Genomic DNA, 24439 nt, shown 5'->3' with positions numbered 1-24439 from the left:
GAAGGGTTGGTGCAAGGTCAGGGGCTTGGGGAGATGAGGTAGTGTGAGGACAGGGCCTTGGGGGGGGAATGGGTGGCGTGAGCACAGGAAGAAGGGGCAGGGGCGGTGCCTCGGGGGGGGCATGGCATGTGGGGTGGAACCACAGTTCAGGGACCTGTGCCCCCCCACCACACTTTTAAGGTGCTTTTGCTGAGTTGTGGGTGACTACATGATGTTCAGCAAATGGGTGAGCAGATGTCCAAGTTTCTGCTCTGCACATGTCTGTGACTGGAACATTCTTGAGTAAGGTGGTGTAAGTAGAGAGAGATCTCCTGGAGTGAGTTTGACCTGTACAGGAAGGTTGAATGCCATAAGTGTGATAGCAAAGGGGTAATGGAGTCTGAAATCCATCTAGAGAGTCTTTGTTCAGAGTTTGAGGGTGGTTGAGTGAAGGGAACTCCTGAGCAGACATTCTGAGGATCTTTCCACTAGTCAAGGGAGTTTTTGACTGTTGAGGGCATCAATAGAAGTTTGTTTATACTGTGTGTGCCTGGTATGTATACTGTGCTGAACCATCACTGAAGGCAGTACTTGTGGAGTCTCATGTGATTTATTACAAAGGTGGCTGCTACCATGTGTCCCAGTAGTTGAAGACCAATTCTGACCAAGGTCTGAGGGTGGTCAAGATTAAGTTGTCTATAGTGTTGAACCTGCATAAGGAGAGGAAGGCTTTGGCGTCTGCTGCATCTAGGTAGGCCCTTATGAATTCCAGATGTTATACTTGAGTTAATATGGTCTTTTGAATGTCTACTTTTAGAGACAATTGGAGAAATAGGTCCACAGTCTTTTGTGAGGGTGTCAAAGCATCATCAAAGGAGCATGCCTTGAGCAGGCAATCATCCAGATACAGGAATATTATCACTCTTTGTTTGCGAAGGAGCACTGCAACCACAGGAAGGACCTTTGAGAACACTCTGAGTGCAGACAATGAAAGTGGTCTTGTCCCAGAGTGAATACTAGAAACCTTCGGTGGATCGCGATATGGAAATAAGCATCTTGTAGGTCAAGGGTCGAGAACGAGTTCCTATGGTCCAGAGATGGGATTACTGCTGCCAAAGTAACCTTCTTGAAGCACTGTATCTTTACAAATTTGTTGAGTGATCTTAGATCCAGAATGTGTCTCCAATCACCATTCTTTTTCAGTATCTGGAAGTACTTGGAGTTGAAGCCCTTCCCTCTGTGTTGAGTAGGAACTGGTTCTATAGAACCTTATGTTCAGAAGATAGCTTGTTTCCTGATGTAAAAGCTGCTCATGAGACGGGTTCCTGAGGAGGGCTGGGGTGGGGGGTAGGCAGGAGTGAGGGAGGTAAAATGGATCGAATATCCTGTGGAGATAATCTCCAAAATCCACTTGGTCCCAGTTTTGATGAAAAAGAGCAAGGCAGTTGCCAAACTAATGGTGATTTTGGGGTTTTTGCAGCAAATTAAAATGGGGGTGGTAACTCGGGGCCTCAGACAACACATCAGAATTCATTCATAGATGTAGATGGCTGTAATGTTGATGATTGTGGGGCAGTTGATCTTCTATTTATTCATTGTGTTTTCTGTTGGGGTTCATAATGCCTCTGGGGAGGAGAAAATTTATGAGGCTGGGATGTCTGTCATCTGTGATTTATTATATTTCCTTTTTTGTGCAGTTGCATAAATTCTCAGTGAATGCAAAGTGGCTTGTCATAAAGAGGTAGTTAAGGGTTAATGTTGCGTCTCGGTGCCTCTCAAGCGGGCCGGATAAAGCACAACAACCAATATGATTGCAAGCTGAATCATTTATTATTTACAATGCATCATATTATATAGGCTTCTCCATATTAGCAAACGTCAGACACACCAACATTACATTGCTGCTGATTGGTTCTTTGTCTGATACACACACTTTTCACATGCATGGCCCTTTGCTTACTGGTTTCCCATTTCCCATGCAACTTATCTGATCCCAATTAGGCCACCTGGCATTTGCCTCGCTCTGGCAGTTCCCTACTTTCTCATAACAACTTTATCTAACTCCTCTATTCTTGTTGTCCTGCTGCTGTAACTTTCCACCAAGGCAGCATAGGGATGATGTAACCCCACATCTCCCCCTCTTTTCTTAAAAAAAAGAAAAACATCCAATAAACCTCTTTAAACTTCATTGCAAAGGGCGTACAAAACAGAAAAATCACTTTATCAATTAAATCATTTACAATAATACAATTGCTTACTGGCTTACTTCTAAATTCAAAGCTATCCACAATTTAAGGATTCTTACTATTAACTTCTGCTTTTAAACACTAAAAAAAAAAAAAAAAATCACCACTTATATGCCCTTAAGCCTAATACAATTACAATTACATAGCACTATATACATTCTTCAGCTAATACAGCAAAATTATTTATAGCCAAACAATTACAAACTAATATCTTTACCTAAATTTATTTACAAACATTTCAAAAACACCAAAAACTTTACTCTTTAGCATCTTTACAAAATTCAACTGCTGTTCCCTCTAGCAACCACAGAGTTAACTTTTTACTCTGCCTAACATTACTCGCTTGTAGTTAATTACCTTTTCTATCAACTACACCCTCAAGGTTATCAACCAGTTTTCCAAGCTTGTTGTCTGTTGCCCGCCGCCTGGGCCCGATCCTTTTTTTTCTCTTGCTAAACCGTTCTTTACATGAACACCAAATTATTTCACTATCAATTAGCTAGGAGGGTGTACTTCTTAACTAGCCCCCACCCTTCTAATCTCTACTGCAAGCAATTATCTATACTTTCCCACCATGGGGGCTACATTTTATGCATAAAACTTTAATTACAACATTTACAATCAGCCTATCTATTTTAAATATAGGCTACATCTAGTATCAAGCAATCTACAACAACCAATAATCAGCACATAACACAAAATTAACAAAATCTAATAAGGCTAACAAAAGCACTTTACATAAAGGTACTTTGGGTCACATAAATTCAAAGCCATTCTCCCAAATTACCTAAATTCATGCCTAATAACACCATAAACTCCCCCCCCCCTTGAGAATACTCAACAAACCTTTTGGCTGAGTTTTCTCAAACTTTAAAAACAAAAAACAATTAAACTCTAAAAAACTGGGGTAGTAATGGGGGGGGGTAATATCATTACAATCCAATTAGGGAGGGCAATATATGCTAAAAATTGTATCCAAAATACAGGGCGCAGCCTGTAGAATAAGTCCCAAAATCCAATTAACATCACATTTCTCAGCAGGAGTCCCAAATTTCTTCCTGCCAGTGTACAATTCTTTATTTCTTCACCAGGGTCAGTTCTCAATGTCTTTTTAGTCAGGAATTTCTGGTCTTTGGCAATATCAACAACGTGAGTGTTTTTTCTTCTTTTCCACCACCGTCGTGGTTCAGCTTCTACGGGGGAAAATAATCAGGATGTGGGGGCTGCAGCGGACAAGGGAAAAATTAGCCAGCACGTTACCTTGTCCTTTTTTCCTGCTATTTAAAAGCACAATGGAACTAAAAAATAATTAGGCCAATCATCAGTAGAAAAATTCTCCTGATGTGAAGGGGTCTTTTGCAATAAAATCATGGGTCCCAGCAGTCAGTCTTCTGGTTGCAAAAATGGCAGGGCTGCTAGGATCTTTGGGCAGCTCTTCCATACCTGTGAAAGGAGACAGCTAACACATTCCGTTAGTGCCTGGCAGGATTTTGCAGCTCTCATTAACTTTTTTGGGCCCAGTCAAGCTCTCTTTAGTCTGGGCTATTCGCCAAGTCTTAGTGTCCTTGACTGGGGCGAGAAAAGAATAAGCTTTTCTTCGATTAAATCATCCTGTTCCTTTTCTTTCCCTGCTTGGCTTCTTTTAAACTGTAAATCCTGTGTCAGAACACCCATCTGTTGCTGCTCATACCGGAGAAGCATAAGGTATTCCCGGCACTGTCCCCGGCTCAAACCAGCCAGCGTGGGACGCCTTCTCCGGGCTGCTGCCAAAACAACTTACTTGCTTGTAGGTCCGAACGACCTCCGGGGCCACGGCATGAGCCTCTGCCTGCGCCGTGCACTCCAAAGTTTTCCCGTCCAGGGCTCGCTTCCAGCGGAGCACCTCCTCGTCCTGTACCCGAAGGCCGATCAGGAGGAGCCTCCCCAACTCCCCCTCTCTTCTTAATGAGTAAATCAGTGCAGCAGGGGAAATTCTTTCCCCCTGTCGGTTCATAATGTGCAATAAAGGCTTCTGTATTTTCTTCCTTGTTTTACTCCATACTTGACTCAGGGAGAAAGCTTCCTTATCGCCCTGAGTCACCGACTCCCAAAGCTCGGAGCGTAGCCGCTCCCAAACAGTTTTATCAAAGACTGTATTTGGTTTAACGAAAAGTCCCCTTCTGTGTCCCCACCGCAGCGGGCGGGATAACATATCAGAGGGGAGCCTTTCTCCCTGCCGCTTCATAATGTGCAATAAAGGCTTCTGTGTTATCTTTTCTTCTGCTGATGCAGCGGTTCCCATATTAGCCGCTCACCTCTGAGCTCAGATGCGCCTCTCCTTTGGACGCCCGGGGGCCGGCCCTTCTCCAGCACTCCCCGCCGCGGCTCTTCCGCCTGGAACAGGCCACCGAGACTAGGCCACCGACACTTTCAGCATTCGATACGAATCACGTCGGATAGGCACTCCCCGCCTCTGGGCTCAGGCTCCTGGCCGTTCGCCTCTGGGCTCAGGCTCCCGACACTATCATGATTCAATACGAATCACGTCGGGGTCACCATTTGTTGCGTCTCGGTGCCTCTCAAGCGGGCCGGATAAAGCACAACAACCAATATGATTGCAAGCTGAATCATTTATTATTTACAATGCATCATATTATATAGGCTTCTCCATATTAGCAAACGTCAGACACACCAACATTACATTGCTGCTGATTGGTTCTTTGTCTGATACACACACTTTTCACATGCATGGCCCTTTGCTTACTGGTTTCCCATTTCCCATGCAACTTATCTGATCCCAATTAGGCCACCTGGCATTTGCCTCGCTCTGGCAGTTCCCTACTTTCTCATAACAACTTTATCTAACTCCTCTATTCTTGTTGTCCTGCTGCTGTAACTTTCCACCAAGGCAGCATAGGGATGATGTAACCCCACAGGTTAATGCCTCTTTTACCTGTAAAGGGTTAAAAAGTTCACCTAGCCTAGCTGACACCTGACCAGAGGAACCAATGGGGGAACAAGAGGTTTCAAAAAGAAGGAGGGAAGTTTCTTTCATTTAGTCAGCTTCAGTTTTGGCCGGAGTGAAAAAGATCAAGGAACCAGCCTCTTATCAGAGTAGTAAGTTTTAGAAAAGAATAAATAGGTTTATGTTTATTTTCTTTTGTGACTTTGTCTTTTGCAATTAGAGGAATAATCAAATTGGGAATTCTTTAGTGTACTAAGTTTTTGCCCAGGGGAACATCCTCTGTGTTTTGAATCTGTCGTCTGTGAGAGTAGCTGGTATGCTAATCGCTCCCAGAGGTTTTTTTTCTTTTACTTTTTTTTTCTTTAATTAAAAGTCTTATTTTTAAGAACCTGATTTATTTTTCCTTGTGTTAAGAAGTAAGGGGATTGGATCTGGACTCACCAGGAATTGGTGAGGGAAAGGAAGGAGGATGGTTAAATGCTCCTTGTATTAAGTTCCAAGAGGTTGGATCGGTGTCCACCAGGAAATTTTTGAAGAAGTCTCTTAAGACTACCCAGGGAAGGGAGTTAGTACTTGGGAGTGGTGGCAACAAAACCAGATCTAAGATGGTAATTCAGCTTAGGGGTTCACATGCAGGTCCTCATATCTATACTCTAAAGTCCGGAGTGGGGGTGAAACCTACGACATGGCTCTAGAGTCTTTTAGTTTGTGGAGGGATTCATCCATTTTTTCTGCAAATGATTTGGATCCTTCAAATGGAAGGACCTCCACAGTAGACTAGACTTCCCTTGGAAAGTCAGAAAGGTGAAGCCAAGAAGCCCTCCACATGCCCACTGCTGTTGAGATGAAGCAGGCAGCTGTGCCAGCGGTGTTTAGAGAGGGGCCTGCAACAATGTCCTTGCAGAAGCTGCCCCTCAGCAATGATCACCTGAAGCTGCTGGGAGATGGTCAGTGAAGGTGTTTAATGTAAAATAATTGATATGGTTGTATTTCACCATAAGAGCTTGGTAATTAGCAATCCTAAATTGCAGGGACACCTAAAAATATGATTTTCAAGTTGTTTTAAGTTTTTGCCATAGGATGTTGTTTTAACACGGTGCTGTCTGCCATAGTTTTACAAAAGGTAGATATGGTTTTACAAAAGGTAGATCTTGCCAAACCAACCTGATCTCCTTCTTTGAGAAGGAAACAGGTTTTTTAGACAAAGGAAATGCAGTGGATCTAATTTACCTCGATTTCAGTAAGGTATTTGATACGGTTCCACATGGGGAATTATTAGTTAAATTGGAAAAGATGGGGATCAATATGAAAATTGAAAGGTGGATAAGGAACTGGTTAAAGGGGAAACTACAACGGGTCATACTGAAAGGTGAACTGTCAGGCTGGAAGGAGGTTACTAGTGGAGTTCCTCAGGGATCGGTTTTGGGGCCAATCTTATTTAATCTTTTCATTACTGACCTTGGCACAAAAAGTGGGTATGTGCTAGTAAAGTTTGCGGATGACACAAGGCTGGGAGGTATTGCTAACACAGAGAAGGACCGGGATGTCATACAGGAAGATCTGGATGTCCTTGTAAACTGGAGTAATAGGAATAGGATGAAATTTAATAGTGAAAAGTGCAAGGTCCTGCATTTAGGGATTAATAACAAGAATTTTAGTTATAAATTGGGGACACATTAGTTGGAAGTAACAGAGGTGGAGAAGGACCTCAGAGTATTGGTTGATCACAGGATGACTATGAGCCGTCAATGTAATATGTCCGTTAAAATCTAATGTGGTTTTAGGATGCATCAGGCACGGTATTTCCAGCAAAGATAAGGAGGTGCTAGTACCATTATACAAGGCACTGGTGAGACCTCATCTGGAATATTGTGTGCAGTTCTGGTCTCCTATGTTTAAGAAGGATGAATTCAAATTGGAACAGGTACAGAGAAGAGCTACTAAGATGATTCGAGGAATTGAAAACCTATCTTATGAAAGGAGACTCAAAGAGCTTGGCTTATTTAGTCTAACCAAAAGAAGGCTGAGGGGGGATATGATTGCTCTTTATAAATATATCAGAGGGATAAATATTAGGGAGGGAGAGGAATTATTTAAGCTTAGTACCAATGTGGACAAAAGAACAAATGGATATAAACTGGACACTAGGAAGGTTAGACTTGAAATTAGATGAATGTTTCTAACCATTAGAGGAGTGAAGTTCTGGAACAGCCTTCCAAGGGGAGTAGTGGGGGCAAAAGACATATCTGGCTTTAAGACTAAGCTTGATAAGTTTATGGAGGGGAAGGTATGATGGGATAGCCTAATTTTGGCAATTCATTTGGCAATTAATCTTTGATTATCAGCAGGTAAGTATGCCCAGTGGTCTGTGATGGGATGTTAGATGGGGTGGGATCTGAGTTACTACAGCAAATTCTTTCCTGGGTGCTGGCTGGTGAGTCTTGCCCACATGCTCAGGGTTTAACTGATTGCCATATTTGGGGTCGGGAAGGAATTTTCCTCCAGGGCAGATTGGCAGAAGCCCTGGAGGTTTTTCACCTTCCTCTGCAGCATGGGGCACGGGTCACTTGCTGGAGAATTCTCTGCAGCTTGAGGTCTTCTGTCATAGGTTTATTCCCCACTTGGAACTTTAGCATCCACAAGATGGGGACCTGCATGGACTCCTCTAAACTAAAATCCTAGTTTAGATCTGCTTCTTGCTGCCACCAGTCAAGTTTTAAGTGTCTGACACACTCCCTGTTCCCCCAAAACTTTCCCTGGGAACACAGATTCAAACTTGAATCTCAACACAAAGGAAACAACCCATTTCCCCCTCCCCTCTCCTAGTGCTTAGGAGAGATACCTGGATTCAAATTCCTTGAATCAAAACAAAGAGGATTCACTTTCCCCCTCCCTTCCCTGAAAATCCACACAAGGGAAGAAATCAATCAAGTTCTAAAATAAAAGATTTTATTAAAAGAAAGAAAGAAAGTACACTATCTCTGTAATACCAGGATGGAAAAATTTACAGGGTCTAACTTATAAGAACTGGAGAGGCTTTCCTCCCCTCCTTTCTCAGAATAATCAAAGTAACAGCAAACAGAAATAAAGAATTCTTCAGCAAACACACAATTGCAAATGTAGAAATTAAATTATAAGACTAGTCCGCTTTTCTAATACTCACTAGACTGAATAGAAGAAAATACTTCAGGAAAACTTGGAGATATGTCTGGCCTCTCTTAAAGCCAAAGAGAGAACACAGAGCCAACAAGGAACACAGACGAAGACTTCCCTCCACAGAGATTTGAAATTATCCTGTCCCTTGATTGGTCCTCTGGTCAGGTGTTCGTCAGGTTACTGAGCTTGTTAACCCTTTACAGGTAAAAGAGACTTTAACCCTGCAGCTTGAGGTCTTCAAACTGCAATTTGAGGATTTCAGTAACTCAGACATAAGTTAGGGGTTTGTTATAGAAGTGGATGGGTGAGATTCTGTGGCCTGAATTATACAGGAGGTCAGACTAGATGATCATAATGGTTCCTTCTGACCTTAAAATCTATGAGTCTATGAGTCTATGTTGATTTACAGCCTTGTCCTATCCTGATGAGCAACACTAGGGGCCCTCAAGAACTGGAGTCTGTAGGCTGCCCACGGGTCCCCGTATGGTCACTGAGGGAGTGAAAAGGGCATTGATGGGTGCACCCAAGGGTGTCTGTACCAACTGCATGGATCATGTCTCTCATGGTGGTAAGATGGTTCTGCAGAGATTTCTGGGTGGGACAGAGAGCCTTCCAAGGAGACTGAGGAGAATTTGTCATCTTCATCTTCATCCTCCTCATCGTCACTTGGAAGAAGTGGAGCTGTCATGGATGCTGTGGGAGACTCCACTGGTACTGCATATATGTCTGGGCACCGAGATGTGGTCAGGACCAAGAACGTGTCTGTGCCGAATCAGGGCGACTCAGGCATCTCTGAAACCAGCAAGTCTTTAGGAAAATGAAATTCCTGTGATACCAGAATAGCAGGTGGTACCACTGAGGTAAGCTGAGTGGAATGGCTGATGTAGAAGAAGCTGACAGTAGTGGGAGACTTTTGCACTCTGATAAATGGCCAGTAGTGCTGTTCTGGTCTTCGGCAGAGTCAAAGTAGTGGTATCAAGGCCCTAGAGCACTATATCAGAGATGAGCTAGAGGAGCTGGTTCTCTCTTTACCACCCCTTTCCCCTGCCCCAATGGTACCGAACTCCCATAGCCTGTGCCCATTGGGTTTTTAGGCTTACTGATGGTACCAGTACCCAAGGATCCAGTTGTCTCGTGGGTACCCAGTTGTAGATCAGTCAGTACCAAGGTGGTTGATCTTGTTGAGGCTCATGTCTTTGTGGTAGATTCTCTACCCAATGACTTGTAGCCTGCTTTTTTGTGGCTTTTTGAGAGGAATCCAAAAATTTCCTCTTCAAAGCTGCCATAGAGTGTTGAGCCGAGAAATTAGGTGGATTCGGCCACTTTGGAGACTGTTGTATGGGGGTGGGTGGGGTGTGTGTCCCAGAGGCCAGGGTCACAGGCTGAGCCGAGTGAACTTTCCATCATTAGTAGTCATAGTTTTAGTTCAAGGTTATTCCTAGCCCTTGATATTAATTTCAGGCAGAAAGTTCACTTTTTAGGCACGTGTGACTCTCCAAGACAGCGAATGCAGTGGGAATGTACATCACTGACTGGAATTGCTTCACGGTAGGAGAAGCAACATTTAAACCTGGAAGAGCCAGGCATACTTTGTCCAGGTTTCACTTCCTCAGAGGGAGGAGACAAGAAAGAACTGCGGACAGGGAGTTCGCTAGTCTTATAACAAAATAAAGAGGGGGGGATTGTTTTATTGTCCTTTTTTTTTGGAGAAAAGGGAACAGAAAGGGAGTATTAACACTAACTGACTGAAATGCAATGAATGAACTCTAATAACTCAAAACAGAAAGTAAAATACACATGAGGTATTCTCAAATCGGAGGCTGCTGAGGCTCCATCTCAGGTCAAGGCGGTTGAGATGGAGCTGAGGGCAGTTTGCCTGTGCAACGCTATAGAGCCCTAATGCAGGGCACAAGACAGGGACAGTGACTGTGGGGGCTGAATGGACACTGCTACCTAAAATCTCTGACCTGAGGCATAGGGGGCACAAAGCGGATAGGGAGCTGCAGACAGGGTACGTTGAGAGGGAGAGCAAGAGATACCGCTGCTGAACAGGTTACCAGGTCAGAGTACTAGCCATTGGTGTGAGTGAGTGTGCTCGACTGTTTGAATTTTAATTGTGATTCTGATATCAGGTGACTTCAGTTTCAGTTACAGCAGCTGTGGCAGTTGGGACTGAGTGCCTGATCTTATTCCCTTGATTGCCTTTGATTGGCCTTCCCCAGTGTGACTCACGAGGGGGTGGGACTGACCTGGGCAAGCAGGCTTTAAAAGCCAGGGGCAGAGCGACCAGGGGAGCAGAGTGGACAGGGAGCTTCAGACAGGGGAGTTTGAGAGGGAGGCTTACGATGGTTAGGAAGACCCACAACACCTGTGCCAGCACTGCTTCTGTCTCCTCCAACTGCGCCTGTAGCCACAGAGAGCACCTGAGCATGGATGCTTCTACCCAGATCCTGGAGTGGTTTTGCAGGGACTATAACTTGCAATTTCCACTTACTGATATCCAGGCTGGGGGGGCATACAATGTGAAAGGTGCCTACTGGTGGAATCTCTCAGGCAGCAGGTGGGGGAGCTACAGGAGGAGGTGGCTAGGTTGAGGAGCATCCGAATCCACGAGCAATTTCTGGACAGTGTCCATGTGGAGACAGCTGAGGTAGCTGTCCCAGTACGCAGGACTGCTGACACACCACTGGTGGAGGAGGAGATGGCTCAGGATGGACACTGGCAGCTGGTTACTTCTGGCAGCGGGCAGTGCTCCACCCCTGCTCCGAACCCTCCTGCCGTGGTAATAGGTAACCGTTATGCTCTTCTTGGTACAGGAGGAGAAGCCTCGTACCCCTAAGGCTGGGAGGTCTGCTGCCACCACTGTGAATAGTAAACGTAGGGTAGTGGTGGTCGGAGACTCTCTGTTGAGGGGGACGGAGGTGCCCATCTGTCACCCTGACAGTTCATCTCGGGAGGTATGCTGCCTGCCGGGGGCCCGTATCCGAGATGTTACGGAGGCATTGTCGAGGATTATCCAGCTCTCTGACTACTACCCCATGCTACTCATCCATGTGGGCACAAATGATACTGCGAGGTGTGACACTGAGCAGATCAAGAGTGACTACAGGGCTCTGGGAGTACGGGTGAAGGAGTTTGGAGCGCAGGTGGTATTCTCTTCAATTCTTTCTGTCAAAGGTAGGGGCCCGGGCAGAGAAGGATGCATCATGGAGGTGAATGCCTGGCTGCAAAGATGGTGTCATCAGGAGGGCTTTGGCTTCCTTGCCCACGGGATGCTTTGACGAAGGACTGCTAGGCAGAGATGGCGTTCACCTTCTGAGGAGGGGAAAGACCCTATTTGGACACAGACTGGCTAACCTAGTGAGGAGGGCTTTAAACTAGGTTCGATGGGGACAGGTGAGCAAAGCCCACAGGTAAGTGGGGAACATGGAGACCTGGGAGATGGGTCGGAAACAAGAGGGAGCGTGGGCTATAATGGCAGAGAGAAAGGAGGGTCAGGGCAAAACTGTGAGGCAAGATCAAACCAGTATCTTAGATGCCTATATACAAATGCGAGAAGTATGGGTAATAAGCAAGAAGAACTGGAAGTGCTAATAAATAAATACAACTGTGACATTGTTGGCATCACTGAAACTTGGTGGGATAATACACATGATTGGAATGTTGGTGTGGATGGGTACAGCTTGCTCAGGAAGGATAGACAGGGGAAAAAGGGAGGAGATGTTGCCTTATATATTAAAAATGTACACACTTGGACTGAGGTGAAGATGGACATAGGAGACGGAAGTGTTGAGAGTCTCTGTGTTAGGCTAAAAGGGGTAAAAAACAAGGGTGATGTCGTGCTAGGAGTCTACTACAGGCCACCTAACCAGGTGGATGAGGTGGATGAGGCTTTTAAACAACTAACAAAATCATCCAAAGCCCAAGTTTTGGTGGTGTTGGGGACTCAACTATCCAGATATATGTTGGGGAAATAACACATGGGACACAGACTATCCAATAAGTTCTTGGACTGCATTGCAGACAACTTTTATTTCAGAAGGTTGAAAAAGCTACTGGGGGGAAGCTGTTCTAGACTTGATTTTAACAAATAGGGAGGAACTCATAGAGAATTTGAAAGTAGAAGGCAGCTTGGGTGAAAGTGATCATGAAATCATAGAGTTTGCAATTCTAAGGAAGGGTAGAAGGGAGTACAGCAAAATAGAGACAATGGATTTCAGGAAGGCGGATTTTGGTAAGCTCAGAGAGCTGATAGGTAAGGTCCCATGGGAATCAAAACTGAGGGGAAAAACAACTGAGGAGAGTTGGCAAATTTTCAAAGGGATACTATTAAGGGCCCAAAAGCAAGCTATTTTGCTGGGTAGGAAAGATAGAAAATGTGGCAAAAGACCAGCTTGGCTTAACCACCAGATCTTGCATGATCTAAAAAATAAAAAGGAGTCATATAAAAATGGAAACTAGGACATATTACAAAGGATGAATATAGGCAAACAACACAGGAATGCAGGGGCAAGATTAGAAAGGCAAAGACATAAAATGTGTTTAAACTAGCTATGGGAATAAAGTGAAACAAGAAGACTTTTTATCAATACATTAGAAGCAAAAGGAAGACCAAGGACAGGGTAGGCCCACTGCTCAGTGAGGAGGGAGAAACAGTAACCGGAAACTTGGAAGTGGCAGAGATGCTTAATAACTGATTTGTTTCGGTCTTCACTGAGAAGTCTGAAGGATTGCCTAACATAGTGAATGCTAATGGGAAGGGGGTAGGTTTAGAAGATAAAATCAAAAAAGAACAAGTTAAAAATCACTTAGAAAAGTTAGATGCCTGCAAGTCACCAGGGCCTGATGAAATGCATCCTAGAATACTCAAGGAGCTAACAGAGGAGGTATCTGAGCCTCTAGCTATTATCTTTGGAAAATCATGGGAGACGGGAGAGATTCCAGAAGACTGGAAAAGGGCAAATATAGTGCCCATCTATAAAAAGGGAAATAAAAACAACCCAGGAAACTACAAGGGCAAGTCATGCCTGACTAACCTAATTGCCTTCTATGATGAGATAACCGGCTCTGTGGATGAGGGGAAAGCAGTGGATGTGCTATTACTGGACTTTAGCAAAGCTTTTGATACAGTCTCCCACAGTATTCTTGTCAGCAAGTTAAAGAAGTATGGGCTGGATGAATGGACGGTAAGGTGGATAGAAAACTGGCTAGATGATCGGGCTCAACGGGTAGTGATAAATGGTTCCATGTCTAGTTGGCAGTCGGTATCAAGTGGAGTGCCCCAAGGGTCCGTGCTGGGGCCGGTTGATATGCTGGAGGGTAGAGATAGGATACAGAGGGACCTACACAAATTAGAGGATTGGGCCAAAAGAAATATGATGAGGTTCAACAAGGACAAGTGCAGAGTCCTGCACTTAGGGTGGAAGAATCCCATGCACTGCTACAGACTAGGGACCGAATGGCTGGGCAGCAGTTCTGCAGAAAAGGACCTAGGGGTTACGGTGAACGAAAAGCTGAATATGAGTCAACAGTGTGCCCTTGTTGCCAAGAAGGCTAATGGCATTTTGGGTTGTATAATTAGGGGCATTTCCAGCAGATCAAGGGATGTGATCATTCCCCTCTATTCAGCACTGGTGAGACCTCATTTGGAGTACTGTGTCCAGTTTTGGGCCCCACACTACAAGAAGGATGTGGATAAATTGGAGAGAGTCCAGCAGAGGGCAACAAAAATGATTAGGGGGCTGGAGCACATGACTTATGAGGAGAGGCTGAGGGAACTAGGATTGTTTAGCCTGCAGAAGAGAAGAATGAGGGGGGATTTGATAGCTGCTTTCAACTACCTGAAAGGGGGTTACAAGGAGGATGGATCTAGACTGTTCTCAGTGGTAGCAGATGACAGAACAAGGAGTAATGGTCTCATGTTGCAGAGGGGGAGGTTTAGGTTGGACATTAGGAAAAACTTTTTCACTAGTAGGGTGGTGAGGAACTGGAATGGGTTACCTAGGGAGGTGGTGGAATCTCCTTCCTTAGAGGTTTTTAAGGTCAGGCTTGACAAAGCCCTGGCTGGGATGATTTAGTTGGGTTTGGTCCTGCTTTGAGCAGGGGGTAGGACTAGATGACCTCCTGAGGTCCTTTCCAACCCTAAGATTCTATGATTCTACAGACCAGTTAGTTTAACTTCTGTGCCAGGGAAGATAATGGAGCAAGTAATTAAGGAAATCATCTGCAAACACTTGGAGGGTGGTAAGGTGATAGGGAATAGCCAGCATGGATTTGTAAAGAACAAATCGTGTCAAACCAATCTGATAGCTTTCTTTGCTAGGATAACGAGTCTTGTGGATAACGGAGAAGCGGTGGATGTGGTATACCTAGACTTTAGTAAGCCATTTGATATGGTCTCACATGATATTCTTATTGATAAACTAGGCAAATACAATTTAGATGGGGCTACTATAAGGTGGGTGCATAACTGGCTGGATAACCATACTCAAGGAGTAGTTATTAATGGCTCCCAATTCTGCTGGAAAGGTATAACAAGTGGGGTTCCGCAGGGGTCTGTTTTGGGACTGGCTCTGTTCAATATCTTTATCAACGACTTAGATGTTGGCATAGAAAGTACGCTTATTAAATTTGCAGATTATACCAAACTGGGAGGGATTGCAACTGCTTTGGAGGATAGGTTCATAATTCAAAATGATCTAGACAAATTGGAGAAATGCTCTGAGGTAAACAGGATGAAGTTTAATAAAGAGAAATGCAAAGTGCTCCACTTAGGAAGGAACAATCAGTTTCACACACACAGAATGGGAAGAGACTGTCTAAGAAGGAGTACGGCAGAAAGGGATCTCGGGGTTATAGTGGACCACAAACTAAATATGAGTCAACAGTGTGATGCTGTTGCAAAAAAAAGCAAACGTGATTCTGGGATGCATTAACAGGTGTGTTGTGAGCAAGAGACGAGAAGTCATGCTTCCGCTCTACTCTGCGCTGGTCAGGCCTCAACTGGAGTATTGTGTCCAGTTCTGGGCACCGCATTTCAAGAAAGATGTGGAGAAATTGGAGAGGGTCCAGAGAAGAGCAACAAGAATGATTAAAGGTCTTGAGAACATGACCTATGAAGGAAGGCTGAAAGAATTGGGTTTGTTTAGTTTGTAAAAGAGAAGACTGAGAGGGGACATGATAGCAGTTTTCAGGTATCTAAAAGGGTGTCATCAGGAGGAGGGAGAAAACTTGTTCACCTTAGCCTCTAAGGATAGAACAAGAAGCAATGGGCTTAAACTGCAGCAAGGGAGGTTTAGGTTGGACATTAGGAAAAAGTTCCTAACTGTCAGGGTGGTTAAACACTGGAATAAATGGCCTAGGGAGGTTGTGAAATCTCCATCTCTGAAGATATTTAAGAGTAAGTTAGATAAATGTCTATCAGGGATGGTCTAGACAATATTTGGTCGTGCCATGAGGGCAGGGACTGGACTCGATGACCTCTCGAGGTCCCTTCCAGTCCTAGAGTCTATGAATCTATGAATCTATGAAATACACCTGCAGTGGAGCACCCACAGGGGCACTACTCAAAGAAGAATGATACTTCCTTCCTCCCACCCTTTGTCTTACAGTATCTCCTCACTTAAAGTCATACCGGTTAACGTTGTTTTGTTGTTACATTGCTGATCAATTAGGGAACATGCTCGTTTAAAGTTGTGCAATGCTCCCTTATAACTCGTTTGGCAGGCATCTGCTTTGTCCACTGCTTGCAGGAAGAACAGCCCATTGCAGCTAGCTGGTGGGGGCTTGGAATCAAGGTGGACCAGCAGCCCCCTATCAGCTCCCCGCTCCCCTAAGTTCCCTGTGCAGCAGCTGCCCAGCAGGCTAGCAATTGCCGGCAGTTCAGCTGTCCCTCCCCCCACTGCAGCAGGGCTGCCCAGAGGATTCAGGGGGCCTGGGGCAAAGCAATTTCAGGGGCCTCTTCCATAAAAAAAATTGCAATACTATATTCTCGTGGGGGCCCCTGTGGGGCCCGGCACAAATTGCCCCACTTACTCCGCACCCACGGGCGGCCTTGGGAAAAATAAACCTGCATCTCGGCACAAACCCAGTTTTGAGAAAACTTCTTTACAAGGTATCACTGGTTCTCAGCATCAGCTAGTGCTAAAAGGCACTAAAGCTCATTAAAAGGGTTGGACAAATATTTTCAGTCAAAACTTTTTCTGGATCAAAAACTAGGGGTTTTTAAAAAGCAGAAAAAAATCACGGACAATGTCTGCTTTCTTTCAAAATTTGTTTTTTTTTTTAATTGAAAAGCTGAAATTAGTCTGCCAAAACCTGAATATGGTTTGGGGTTTCAGAAGTGCATAGCCAAATATTTGCTGCTTCCAGTGTTTGATTGTTTAAAGAAACAATAAAAAAAATGCTTAAAAAAATCCAGAACCACCTCAGCTTGTGACCAAATGCCTGAGCCCATCCAGTCAGAGATTTTTCCAGGCTTCTGATACTCTGCTGGCTTCCTTGACTCATATCTATCTCCATAACTTTGGGTTAATTTAGGTTAGAACATAAGAACAGCCATACCGGGTCAGACCAAAGGTCCATCCAGCCCAGTATCTGTCTATCGACAATGGCCAATGCCCGGTGCCCCAGAGGGAGTGAACCTAACAGGCAATGATCAAATGATCTCTCTCCTGCCGTCCGTCTCCACCCTCTGACAAACAAAGGCTAGGGACACCATTCCTTACCCATCCTGGCTAATAGCCATTAATGGACTTAACCTCCATGCACTTATCTGTTTCCTAGAGACTGGCTCCATGGGGTCCCTCACAAACTGGAGACGGTTACTGTGGGTTTGTCTTTAGTTATAGCTTATGTACATACACCACGAACTGAGCATTTGAGCTTGTTCCAGAATCTGGGATGAGCCTATGTTGTGAAAACTGAAATGCTCAAAATAGCACATGCATATGAATGGACACAGGGTGCTAAAATTAAATTAACCCAGGGGTTCTCAAACTGGGGGTCAGGACCCCTCAGGGTTCACGAGGTTATTACTGGGGGTCGCGAGCTGTCAGCCTCCACCTCAAATCCCGCTTTGTCTCCAACATTTATAATAGTGTTAAATATATAAAAAAGTGTTTTTAATTTATAAGGGGAGGGTCACACTCAGAGGTTTGCTATATGAAAGGGGTCACCAGTATAAAAGTTTGAGAACCCCACTGAATTAACCCCTCTGAAGCCTCAGGCAATGCAGGGGAGGGGGATCTCCCTTGGTAGGGTTGGGAAGGATATTGCTCTTCTCATGTGATCCCTCCCCCAGTGGCTAATTTTAATGAAGCTGCCCTCCCCTGACATGAATCTCCCTATGGCACTGAAATTAAATACAGACTATAATTCGGCATTTGAGAAGTGAAAGGGATGGGAGCCCTAATGGAAAAGCTAACAGCTTGGCTCTTCTGCAAGCCTCAAACTGCTGAATGAGCTTTAGGGTAGGGAAGGCTGTGCCTCCCAAACAGCCTGGCCCTGCCCCTATCCGACCCCCACCCACTTCCTGCCCCCCAACTGCCCACCCCTCTCAGAATCCCCGACCCATCCTGCTCCTTGTCCCCTCACCATCCCCCAGAGACCCCACCCCAACCACCACCCCGGGACCCCACCCCTGCTCCCTGTCCCCTGACTGCCTGGACCACTATCCACCCCACTGAGTCCTGACAGACCCCAGAACGCCCACAATCCACCCCATTCCCTGCCCCTGACCACCCCCAACCTCTGCCCCTTCCCTATCCCCTGACTGTCCCCAGGACTTCCTGCCCCTTATCCTACCCCAGCCCCAGCCACTTACCCCCGGCTCCTCCCTCACCTGGAGCCTCAGCTCATCCAGGACCGTCCCTGAACAGCGGCAGGGCAGCTCCAGCAGGGCCCCTGAGCTCCGCCCCGCTCAGAGCCGCGTGGTCAGGGGCGGGGCTGCAGCTCCAGGCCGAAGGAGGAGCTGAGCTCAGCCTGGAGCTCGTCGCCCCGCCCCCTGACCAGGGGGTTCTGTGGGGGGAGGGGCTCAGGATCCCTGCCGGAGCCACGCTCCCCCGCTGTCCAGGGACGCTGCTGGATGCGCTGAGGCTCCGGGGGAGGGGCAGAGGCGGGGTCAGGCCGGGGCCGGGGAGGGAGCCTCGGCCGTTATCTTGGGGGCCCCTGTGGAGCCCAGGGCCTGGGGCAAATTGCCCCACTTGCCCCCCCTCTCTGGGGGGCCCTGCACTGCAGTGTGCTGCTCCTGCCCTCTGCCTTGGAGCTGCTCCCCAAGCCTCCTGCTTGCTGGCGGGGTGAGGGGGGAAGGGGCTAATGTAAGGGAATCCCCTCCCACCCGCTCCTGCACTCGCTTACCCAATCTCCATATACAGCAGGGGGAACACACAACAGTCCTGGAGGGAGCTTCCTGGCAGCAGCTGAGGTGGATCTCAGCTTGATGAGCTAATTAACAAGGCAGTGTCCTTCAGACAGGGATCAGCTACTTAAAGGGGAAATGCACATCTCTCTCTCTCTCTCTCTCACTCACACACACACACAGTGTGTCTCTGCCATGCTGTCTCTCTTCCCTTCATTCCTTCTGCCTTGTAGATTGTGAGGCTACATTAACAACAATGAGTTAACCCTTGAGGGCTCAGCCAATTGCTAGTTCATCAAGAGAATACAAGATGTTACTGCCCCTAGCAGTGGTGGACTGCACCTTTCAGAGGATCTGGCCTGAGCCAGTTGGAACTACTTGTTGTCATGCATAGGCTCATGTCAGGCAGTGCTGACTGTGGGGTACTGGAGACTGTGTTAAAATGACAAGTTTGCATTGTAAGTGTGAGGGGGCTCCTGGTCCTGCTTGAAGGCTCTGTCAGTGTGTGATCTGGGGCCTGAGCACATAGAAACACAGATTATTAGGGTTGGAAGGGACCTCAGAAGATCATCTAGTCCAACCCTCTGCTCAAAGCAGGACTGATCCCCAAATGACCTCCTCAAGGATTGAACCCTGGGTTTAGCATGCCAATGCTCAGACCACTGAGCTATCTCTCCCCCTACCCTTATGAATGGCCAGACCAGTGGTCCAGCTAGTCCAGTGTCGTGTCTTCCAACAGTGGTCAGTGCCAGAGGCTTTAGAGGGAACGAACAGAACAGGTCAATTACCAAGTGATTCATCCCCTGCCCAGTCCCAGTTTCTGGCAGCCAGAGGTTTAGGGACACCCAGAGCATGGGGTTGAATCCCTGACCATCTTGGCCATTGATGAACCTGTCCTGCAGGAACTTATCTAATTCTTTTTTGAACCCACTTATATTTTTGGCCTTCACAACATCCCATGGCAACAAGTTCCACAGGTTGACTCTGTATTGTTTGAAGAAGAACTTCCTTTTGTTTGGGTTAAACCTGCTGCCTAATAATTTTACCTGGTAACTCCTGGTTCTTATGTTGTCTGAAAAGGTAAATAACACTTCTCTAATCACTCATGATTTTACTGATTTATATCATATCCCCCCTTACTTGTCTTTTTTCTAAATTGAACAGTCTTTTAAATCTCTTCTTACATGAAAGCTGTTCCATACCCTTAATCATTTTTGTTATCCTTTTCCCTATCTATTTTTTGAGATGTGATGACCAGACCTGCACACAGTATTCAATAAGTGGGCGTACCATGGATTTATATAGAGACAATATGATATTTTCTATCTTCTTACCAAGCCCTTTCCTAATGATTCCCAGGATTCTGTTTGCTTTTTTGACTGCCGCTGCACATTGAGTGGATATTTTCAGAGAATTATCCACAGTGACTCCAAGATCTTTCTTGAGTGGTAACAGCTAATTTAGACCCCATCATTTTATATGTATAGTTGGGATTATGTTTTCCAATGTGCATTACTTTGCATTAATCAACATTGAATTTCATCTGACATTTTGTTGCCAAGTCAGCCCGTTTTGTGACATCTCTTTGTAATTCTTTTTAGGGAGCTTTGGACTTAACTCTCTTGAGTAATTTTGTATCACCTGCAAATTTTGTCACTTCACTGTTTACCACATCTCCAGCAGCCGGTGTGCAAAGAGCCAGCCTAGACAAGGAGGCGAAGAGTTGTGCTGCTCTGCCATAAACTCACAGACTTTTAAGGCCAGAAGGGACCATCATGATCATCTAGTTTAACCTGCACATCGCAGGCCACAAAACCTCACCCACCCACCCACTCCTGTAATAGACCCATAACCTCTGGCTGAGTTCCTGAAGTCCTCAAATTGTGCCATGATGTGTTTGTTTGATTTAATATTCTCCTAAGTGAGTATTTGATGTTACTTTCTATTCTATCATTATTCCATACTTTCTATTATGGCTCCATATCTAGCTGGCAGCCGGTATCAAGTGGAATGCTCCAAGGGTCAGTCCTGGGGCTGGTTTTGTTCAATATCTTCATTAACGATCTGGAGGATGGTGAGGACTGCACCCTTAGCAAGTTTGCAGATGACACTAAATTGAGAGGAGTGGTAGATATGCTGCAGGGTAGGGATAGGATACAGAAGGACCTAGACAAATTAGAGGATTGGGCCAAAAGAAATCTGAGGAGGTTCAACAAGGACAAATGCAGAGTCCTGCACTTTGGACAGAAAAATCCCACACACTGCTACACACTAGGGGCTGAATGGCTAAGCAGCAGTTCTGCAGAAAAGGACCTAGGGGTTACAGTGGACGAGAAGCTGGATATGAGTCAACAGTGTGCCCTTGTTGCCAAGAAGGCTAACAGCATTTTGGGCTGTATAAGTAGGGGCATTGCCCACAGATCGAGGGACATGATCATTCTCCTCTATTTGGCATTGGTGAGACCTCATCTGGAGTACTGTGTCCGGTTTTGGTCCCCACACTACAAGAAGGATGTGGTAAAATTGGAAAGAGTTCACCAGAGGGCAACAAAAATTTAGCAGGAAGCCTGCTAAACAACCAGTGGGGCCCCTTGACGATGAAAATACAAAAGGAGCGCTTAAAGATGATAAAGTCATTGCGGAGAAACTAAATGGATTCTTTGCTTCAGTCTTCACGGCTGAGGATGTTAGGGAGATTCCCAAACCTGAGCTGGCTTTTGTAGGTGACAAATCTGAGGAACTGTCACAGATTGAAGTGTCACTAGTGGAGGTTTTGGAATTAATTGATAAACTCAACATTAACAAGTCACCGGGACCAGATGGCATTCACCCAAGAGTTCTGAAAGAACTCAAATGTGAAGTTGCGGAACTATTAACCAAGGTTTGTAACCTGTCCTTTAAATCGGCTTCGGTACCCAATGACTGGAAGTTAGCTAATGTAACGCCAATATTTAAAAAGGGCTCTAGGGGTGATCCTGGCAATTACAGACCGGTAAGTCTAACGTCGGTACCGGGCAAATTAGTTGAAACAATAGTAAAGAATAAAATTGTCAGACACATAGAAAAACATAAACTGTTGAGCAATAGTCAACATGGTTTCTGTAAAGGGAAATCGTGTCTTACTAATCTATTAGAGTTCTTTGAAGAGGTCAACAAACATGTGGACAAGGGGGATCCGGTAGACATAGTGTACTTAGATTTCCAGAAAGCCTTTGACAAGGTCCCTCACCAAAGGCTCTTACATAAATTAAGCTGTCATGGGATAAAAGGCAAGGTCCTTTCATGGATTGAGAACTGGTTAAAGGACAGGGAACAAAGGGTAGGAATTAATGGTAAATTCTCAGAATGGAGAGGGGTAACTAGTGGTGTTCCCCAGGGTCAGTCCTAGGACCAATCCTATTCAATTTATTCATAAATGATCTGGAGAAAGGGGTAAACAGTGAGGTGGCAAAGTTTGCAGATGACACTAAACTACTCAAGATAGTTAAGACAAAGCAGATTGTGAAGAACTTCAAAAAGATCTCACAAAACTAAGTGATTGGGCAACAAAATGGCAAATGAAATTTAATGTGGATAAATGTAAAGTAATGCACATTGGAAAAAATAACCCCAACTATACATACAACATGATGGGGGCTAATTTAGCTACAACGAGTCAGGAAAAAGATCTTGGAGTTATCGTGGATAGTTCTCTGAAGATGTCCACGCAGTGTGCAGAGGCGGTCAAAAAAGCAAACAGGATGTTAGGAATAATTAAAAAGGGGATAGAGAATAAGACTGAGAATATATTATTGCCCTTATATAAATCCATGGTACGCCCACATCTCGAATACTGTGTACAGATGTGGTCTCTTACCTCAAAAAAGATATTCTAGCACTAGAAAAGGTTCAGAAAAGAGCAACTAAAATGATTAGGGGTTTAGAGAGGGTCCCATATGAGGAAAGATTAAAGAGGCTAGGACTCTTCAGTTTGGAAAAGAGGAGACTAAGGGGGGACATGATAGAGGTATATAAAATCATGAGTGATGTTGAGAAAGTGGATAAGGAAAAGTTATTTACTTATTCCCATAATACAAGAACTAGGGGTCACCAAATGAAATTAATAGGCAGCAGGTTTAAAACAAATAAAAGGAAGTTCTTCTTCACGCAGCGCACAGTCAACTTGTGGAACTCCTTACCTGAGGAGGTTGTGAAGGCTAGGACTATAACAATGTTTAAAAGGGGACTGGATAAATTCATGGTGGCTAAGTACATAAATGGCTATTAGCCAGGATGGGTAAGAATGGTGTCCCTAGCCTCTGTTCGTCAGAGGATGGAGATGGATGGCAGGAGAGAGATCACTTGATCATTGCCTGTTAGGTTCACTCCCTCAGGGGCACCTGGCATTGGCCACTGTCGGTAGACAGATACTGGGCTAGATGGACCTTTGGTCTGACCCGGTACGGCCTTTCTTATGTTCTTATGTTCTTATGATTAAGGGGCTGGAGTACATGACTTATGAGGAGAGGCTGAGGGAACTGGGATTGTTTAGTCTGCAGAAGAGAAGAATGAGGGGGGATTTGATAGCTGCTTTCAACTACCTGAAAGGGGGTTCCAAAGAGGATGGATCTAGACTGTTCTCAGTGGTAGCAGATGACAGAACAAGGAGCAATGGTCTCAAGTTGCAGTGGGGGAGATTTAGGTTGGATATTAGGAAAAACTTTTTCACTAGGAGGGTGGTGAAGCACTGGAATGGGTTACCTAGGGAGGTGGTGGAATCTCCTTCCTTAGAGGAGACAAAGCCCTGGCTGGGATGATTTAGTAGGGGATTGGTCCTGCTTTGAGCAGGGGGTTGGACTAGATGATCTCCTGAGGTCCCTTCCAACCCTGATATTCTATGATTCTGTTGTTCCTGCCAAATTTCTGGGGTTTTTTCCTTTATTAAGTTTAAAATGTAAGGTTAACTCCACAGTGCTGGTTTGCCTCCGCCTCTCCTCAGGGTAGGCATAGCCTAGCCAAGACATGGATCATTGCACAGTTCAAGCCTGTCTCTACTAACTTCTTCTCTTTTCTCCAAAAAGGACACTTATTCCCATCTTTAATACCGTCTAAGAGACTGTCAGCCACAGGTGCGGGTGGGAGTTCCTTCTAAAGTCTTTCATTAAAGACAAAGGGAACAGGGGATGTCATAAAAACAAAAATCTCATGTAATACTTTACATTTCAAATGCTTTATCTGTTTTCCTTCTTTTCTGTATTTTTAATGAAAGGTTAAAAGATTTTTAATGGTGTGTTTGCCATGGTACAAAGCAGGCTGAGGTCTCTGGATACCAAACCCCAAAGGGGTTTAGCTCTGTTTCATGTTGAACAGTGACATGGTTGTGTTGTCATCTTTAACTGTTTATTCCATCTAAATTACTACAGCAGTGCTGAGGTTCTGGAGGCCATGCAATGTCGTCGTGTTACGTTAAAACCATACATGCACTTTCTGGAAGCATGCATCTAACTTCTCTGTGTATGTGCTAGGAGCGTAACACTCATCAGCAGGATCTCAGACACGGAAGTTCTCACTTCAGTCCCCAGTGTGTTGGACAAAAGGGCAGTTATCACAATCATGGGGGCTTATCCAGTGTTTGTATTGATTGGGATAGAGAAAGTACATAATCTACTGGTGCACAGGTCATGGGTTCCCTGTCCCATTCCACAGAGGAGAGGAGCTGTTACAGCCCCAGCTAAAGAACCTGGCTCTGTAAACTGGCTCACAGGGGGCCTGTAACAC

The 24439-nt window shown here is 45.2% G+C and overlaps 1 protein-coding gene across 5 annotated transcripts in view; it reads right to left on the bottom strand.

Annotated features, from left to right (window-relative positions):
- The window catches only part of LOC120393809 (butyrophilin subfamily 1 member A1-like), a 61756-nt gene that overhangs the window by 5891 nt on the left and 31426 nt on the right, over positions 1-24439 (bottom strand). The window lies entirely within an intron of this gene.

The sequence above is a fragment of the Mauremys reevesii genome, unplaced genomic scaffold (genome assembly GCF_016161935.1).
Source record: "Mauremys reevesii isolate NIE-2019 unplaced genomic scaffold, ASM1616193v1 Contig32, whole genome shotgun sequence".
Classification (NCBI taxonomy): Eukaryota; Metazoa; Chordata; order Testudines; family Geoemydidae; genus Mauremys; species Mauremys reevesii.
The sequence above is the reverse complement of the archived record's forward strand: the minus strand, read 5'-3'. Positions and strand labels throughout refer to the sequence as shown.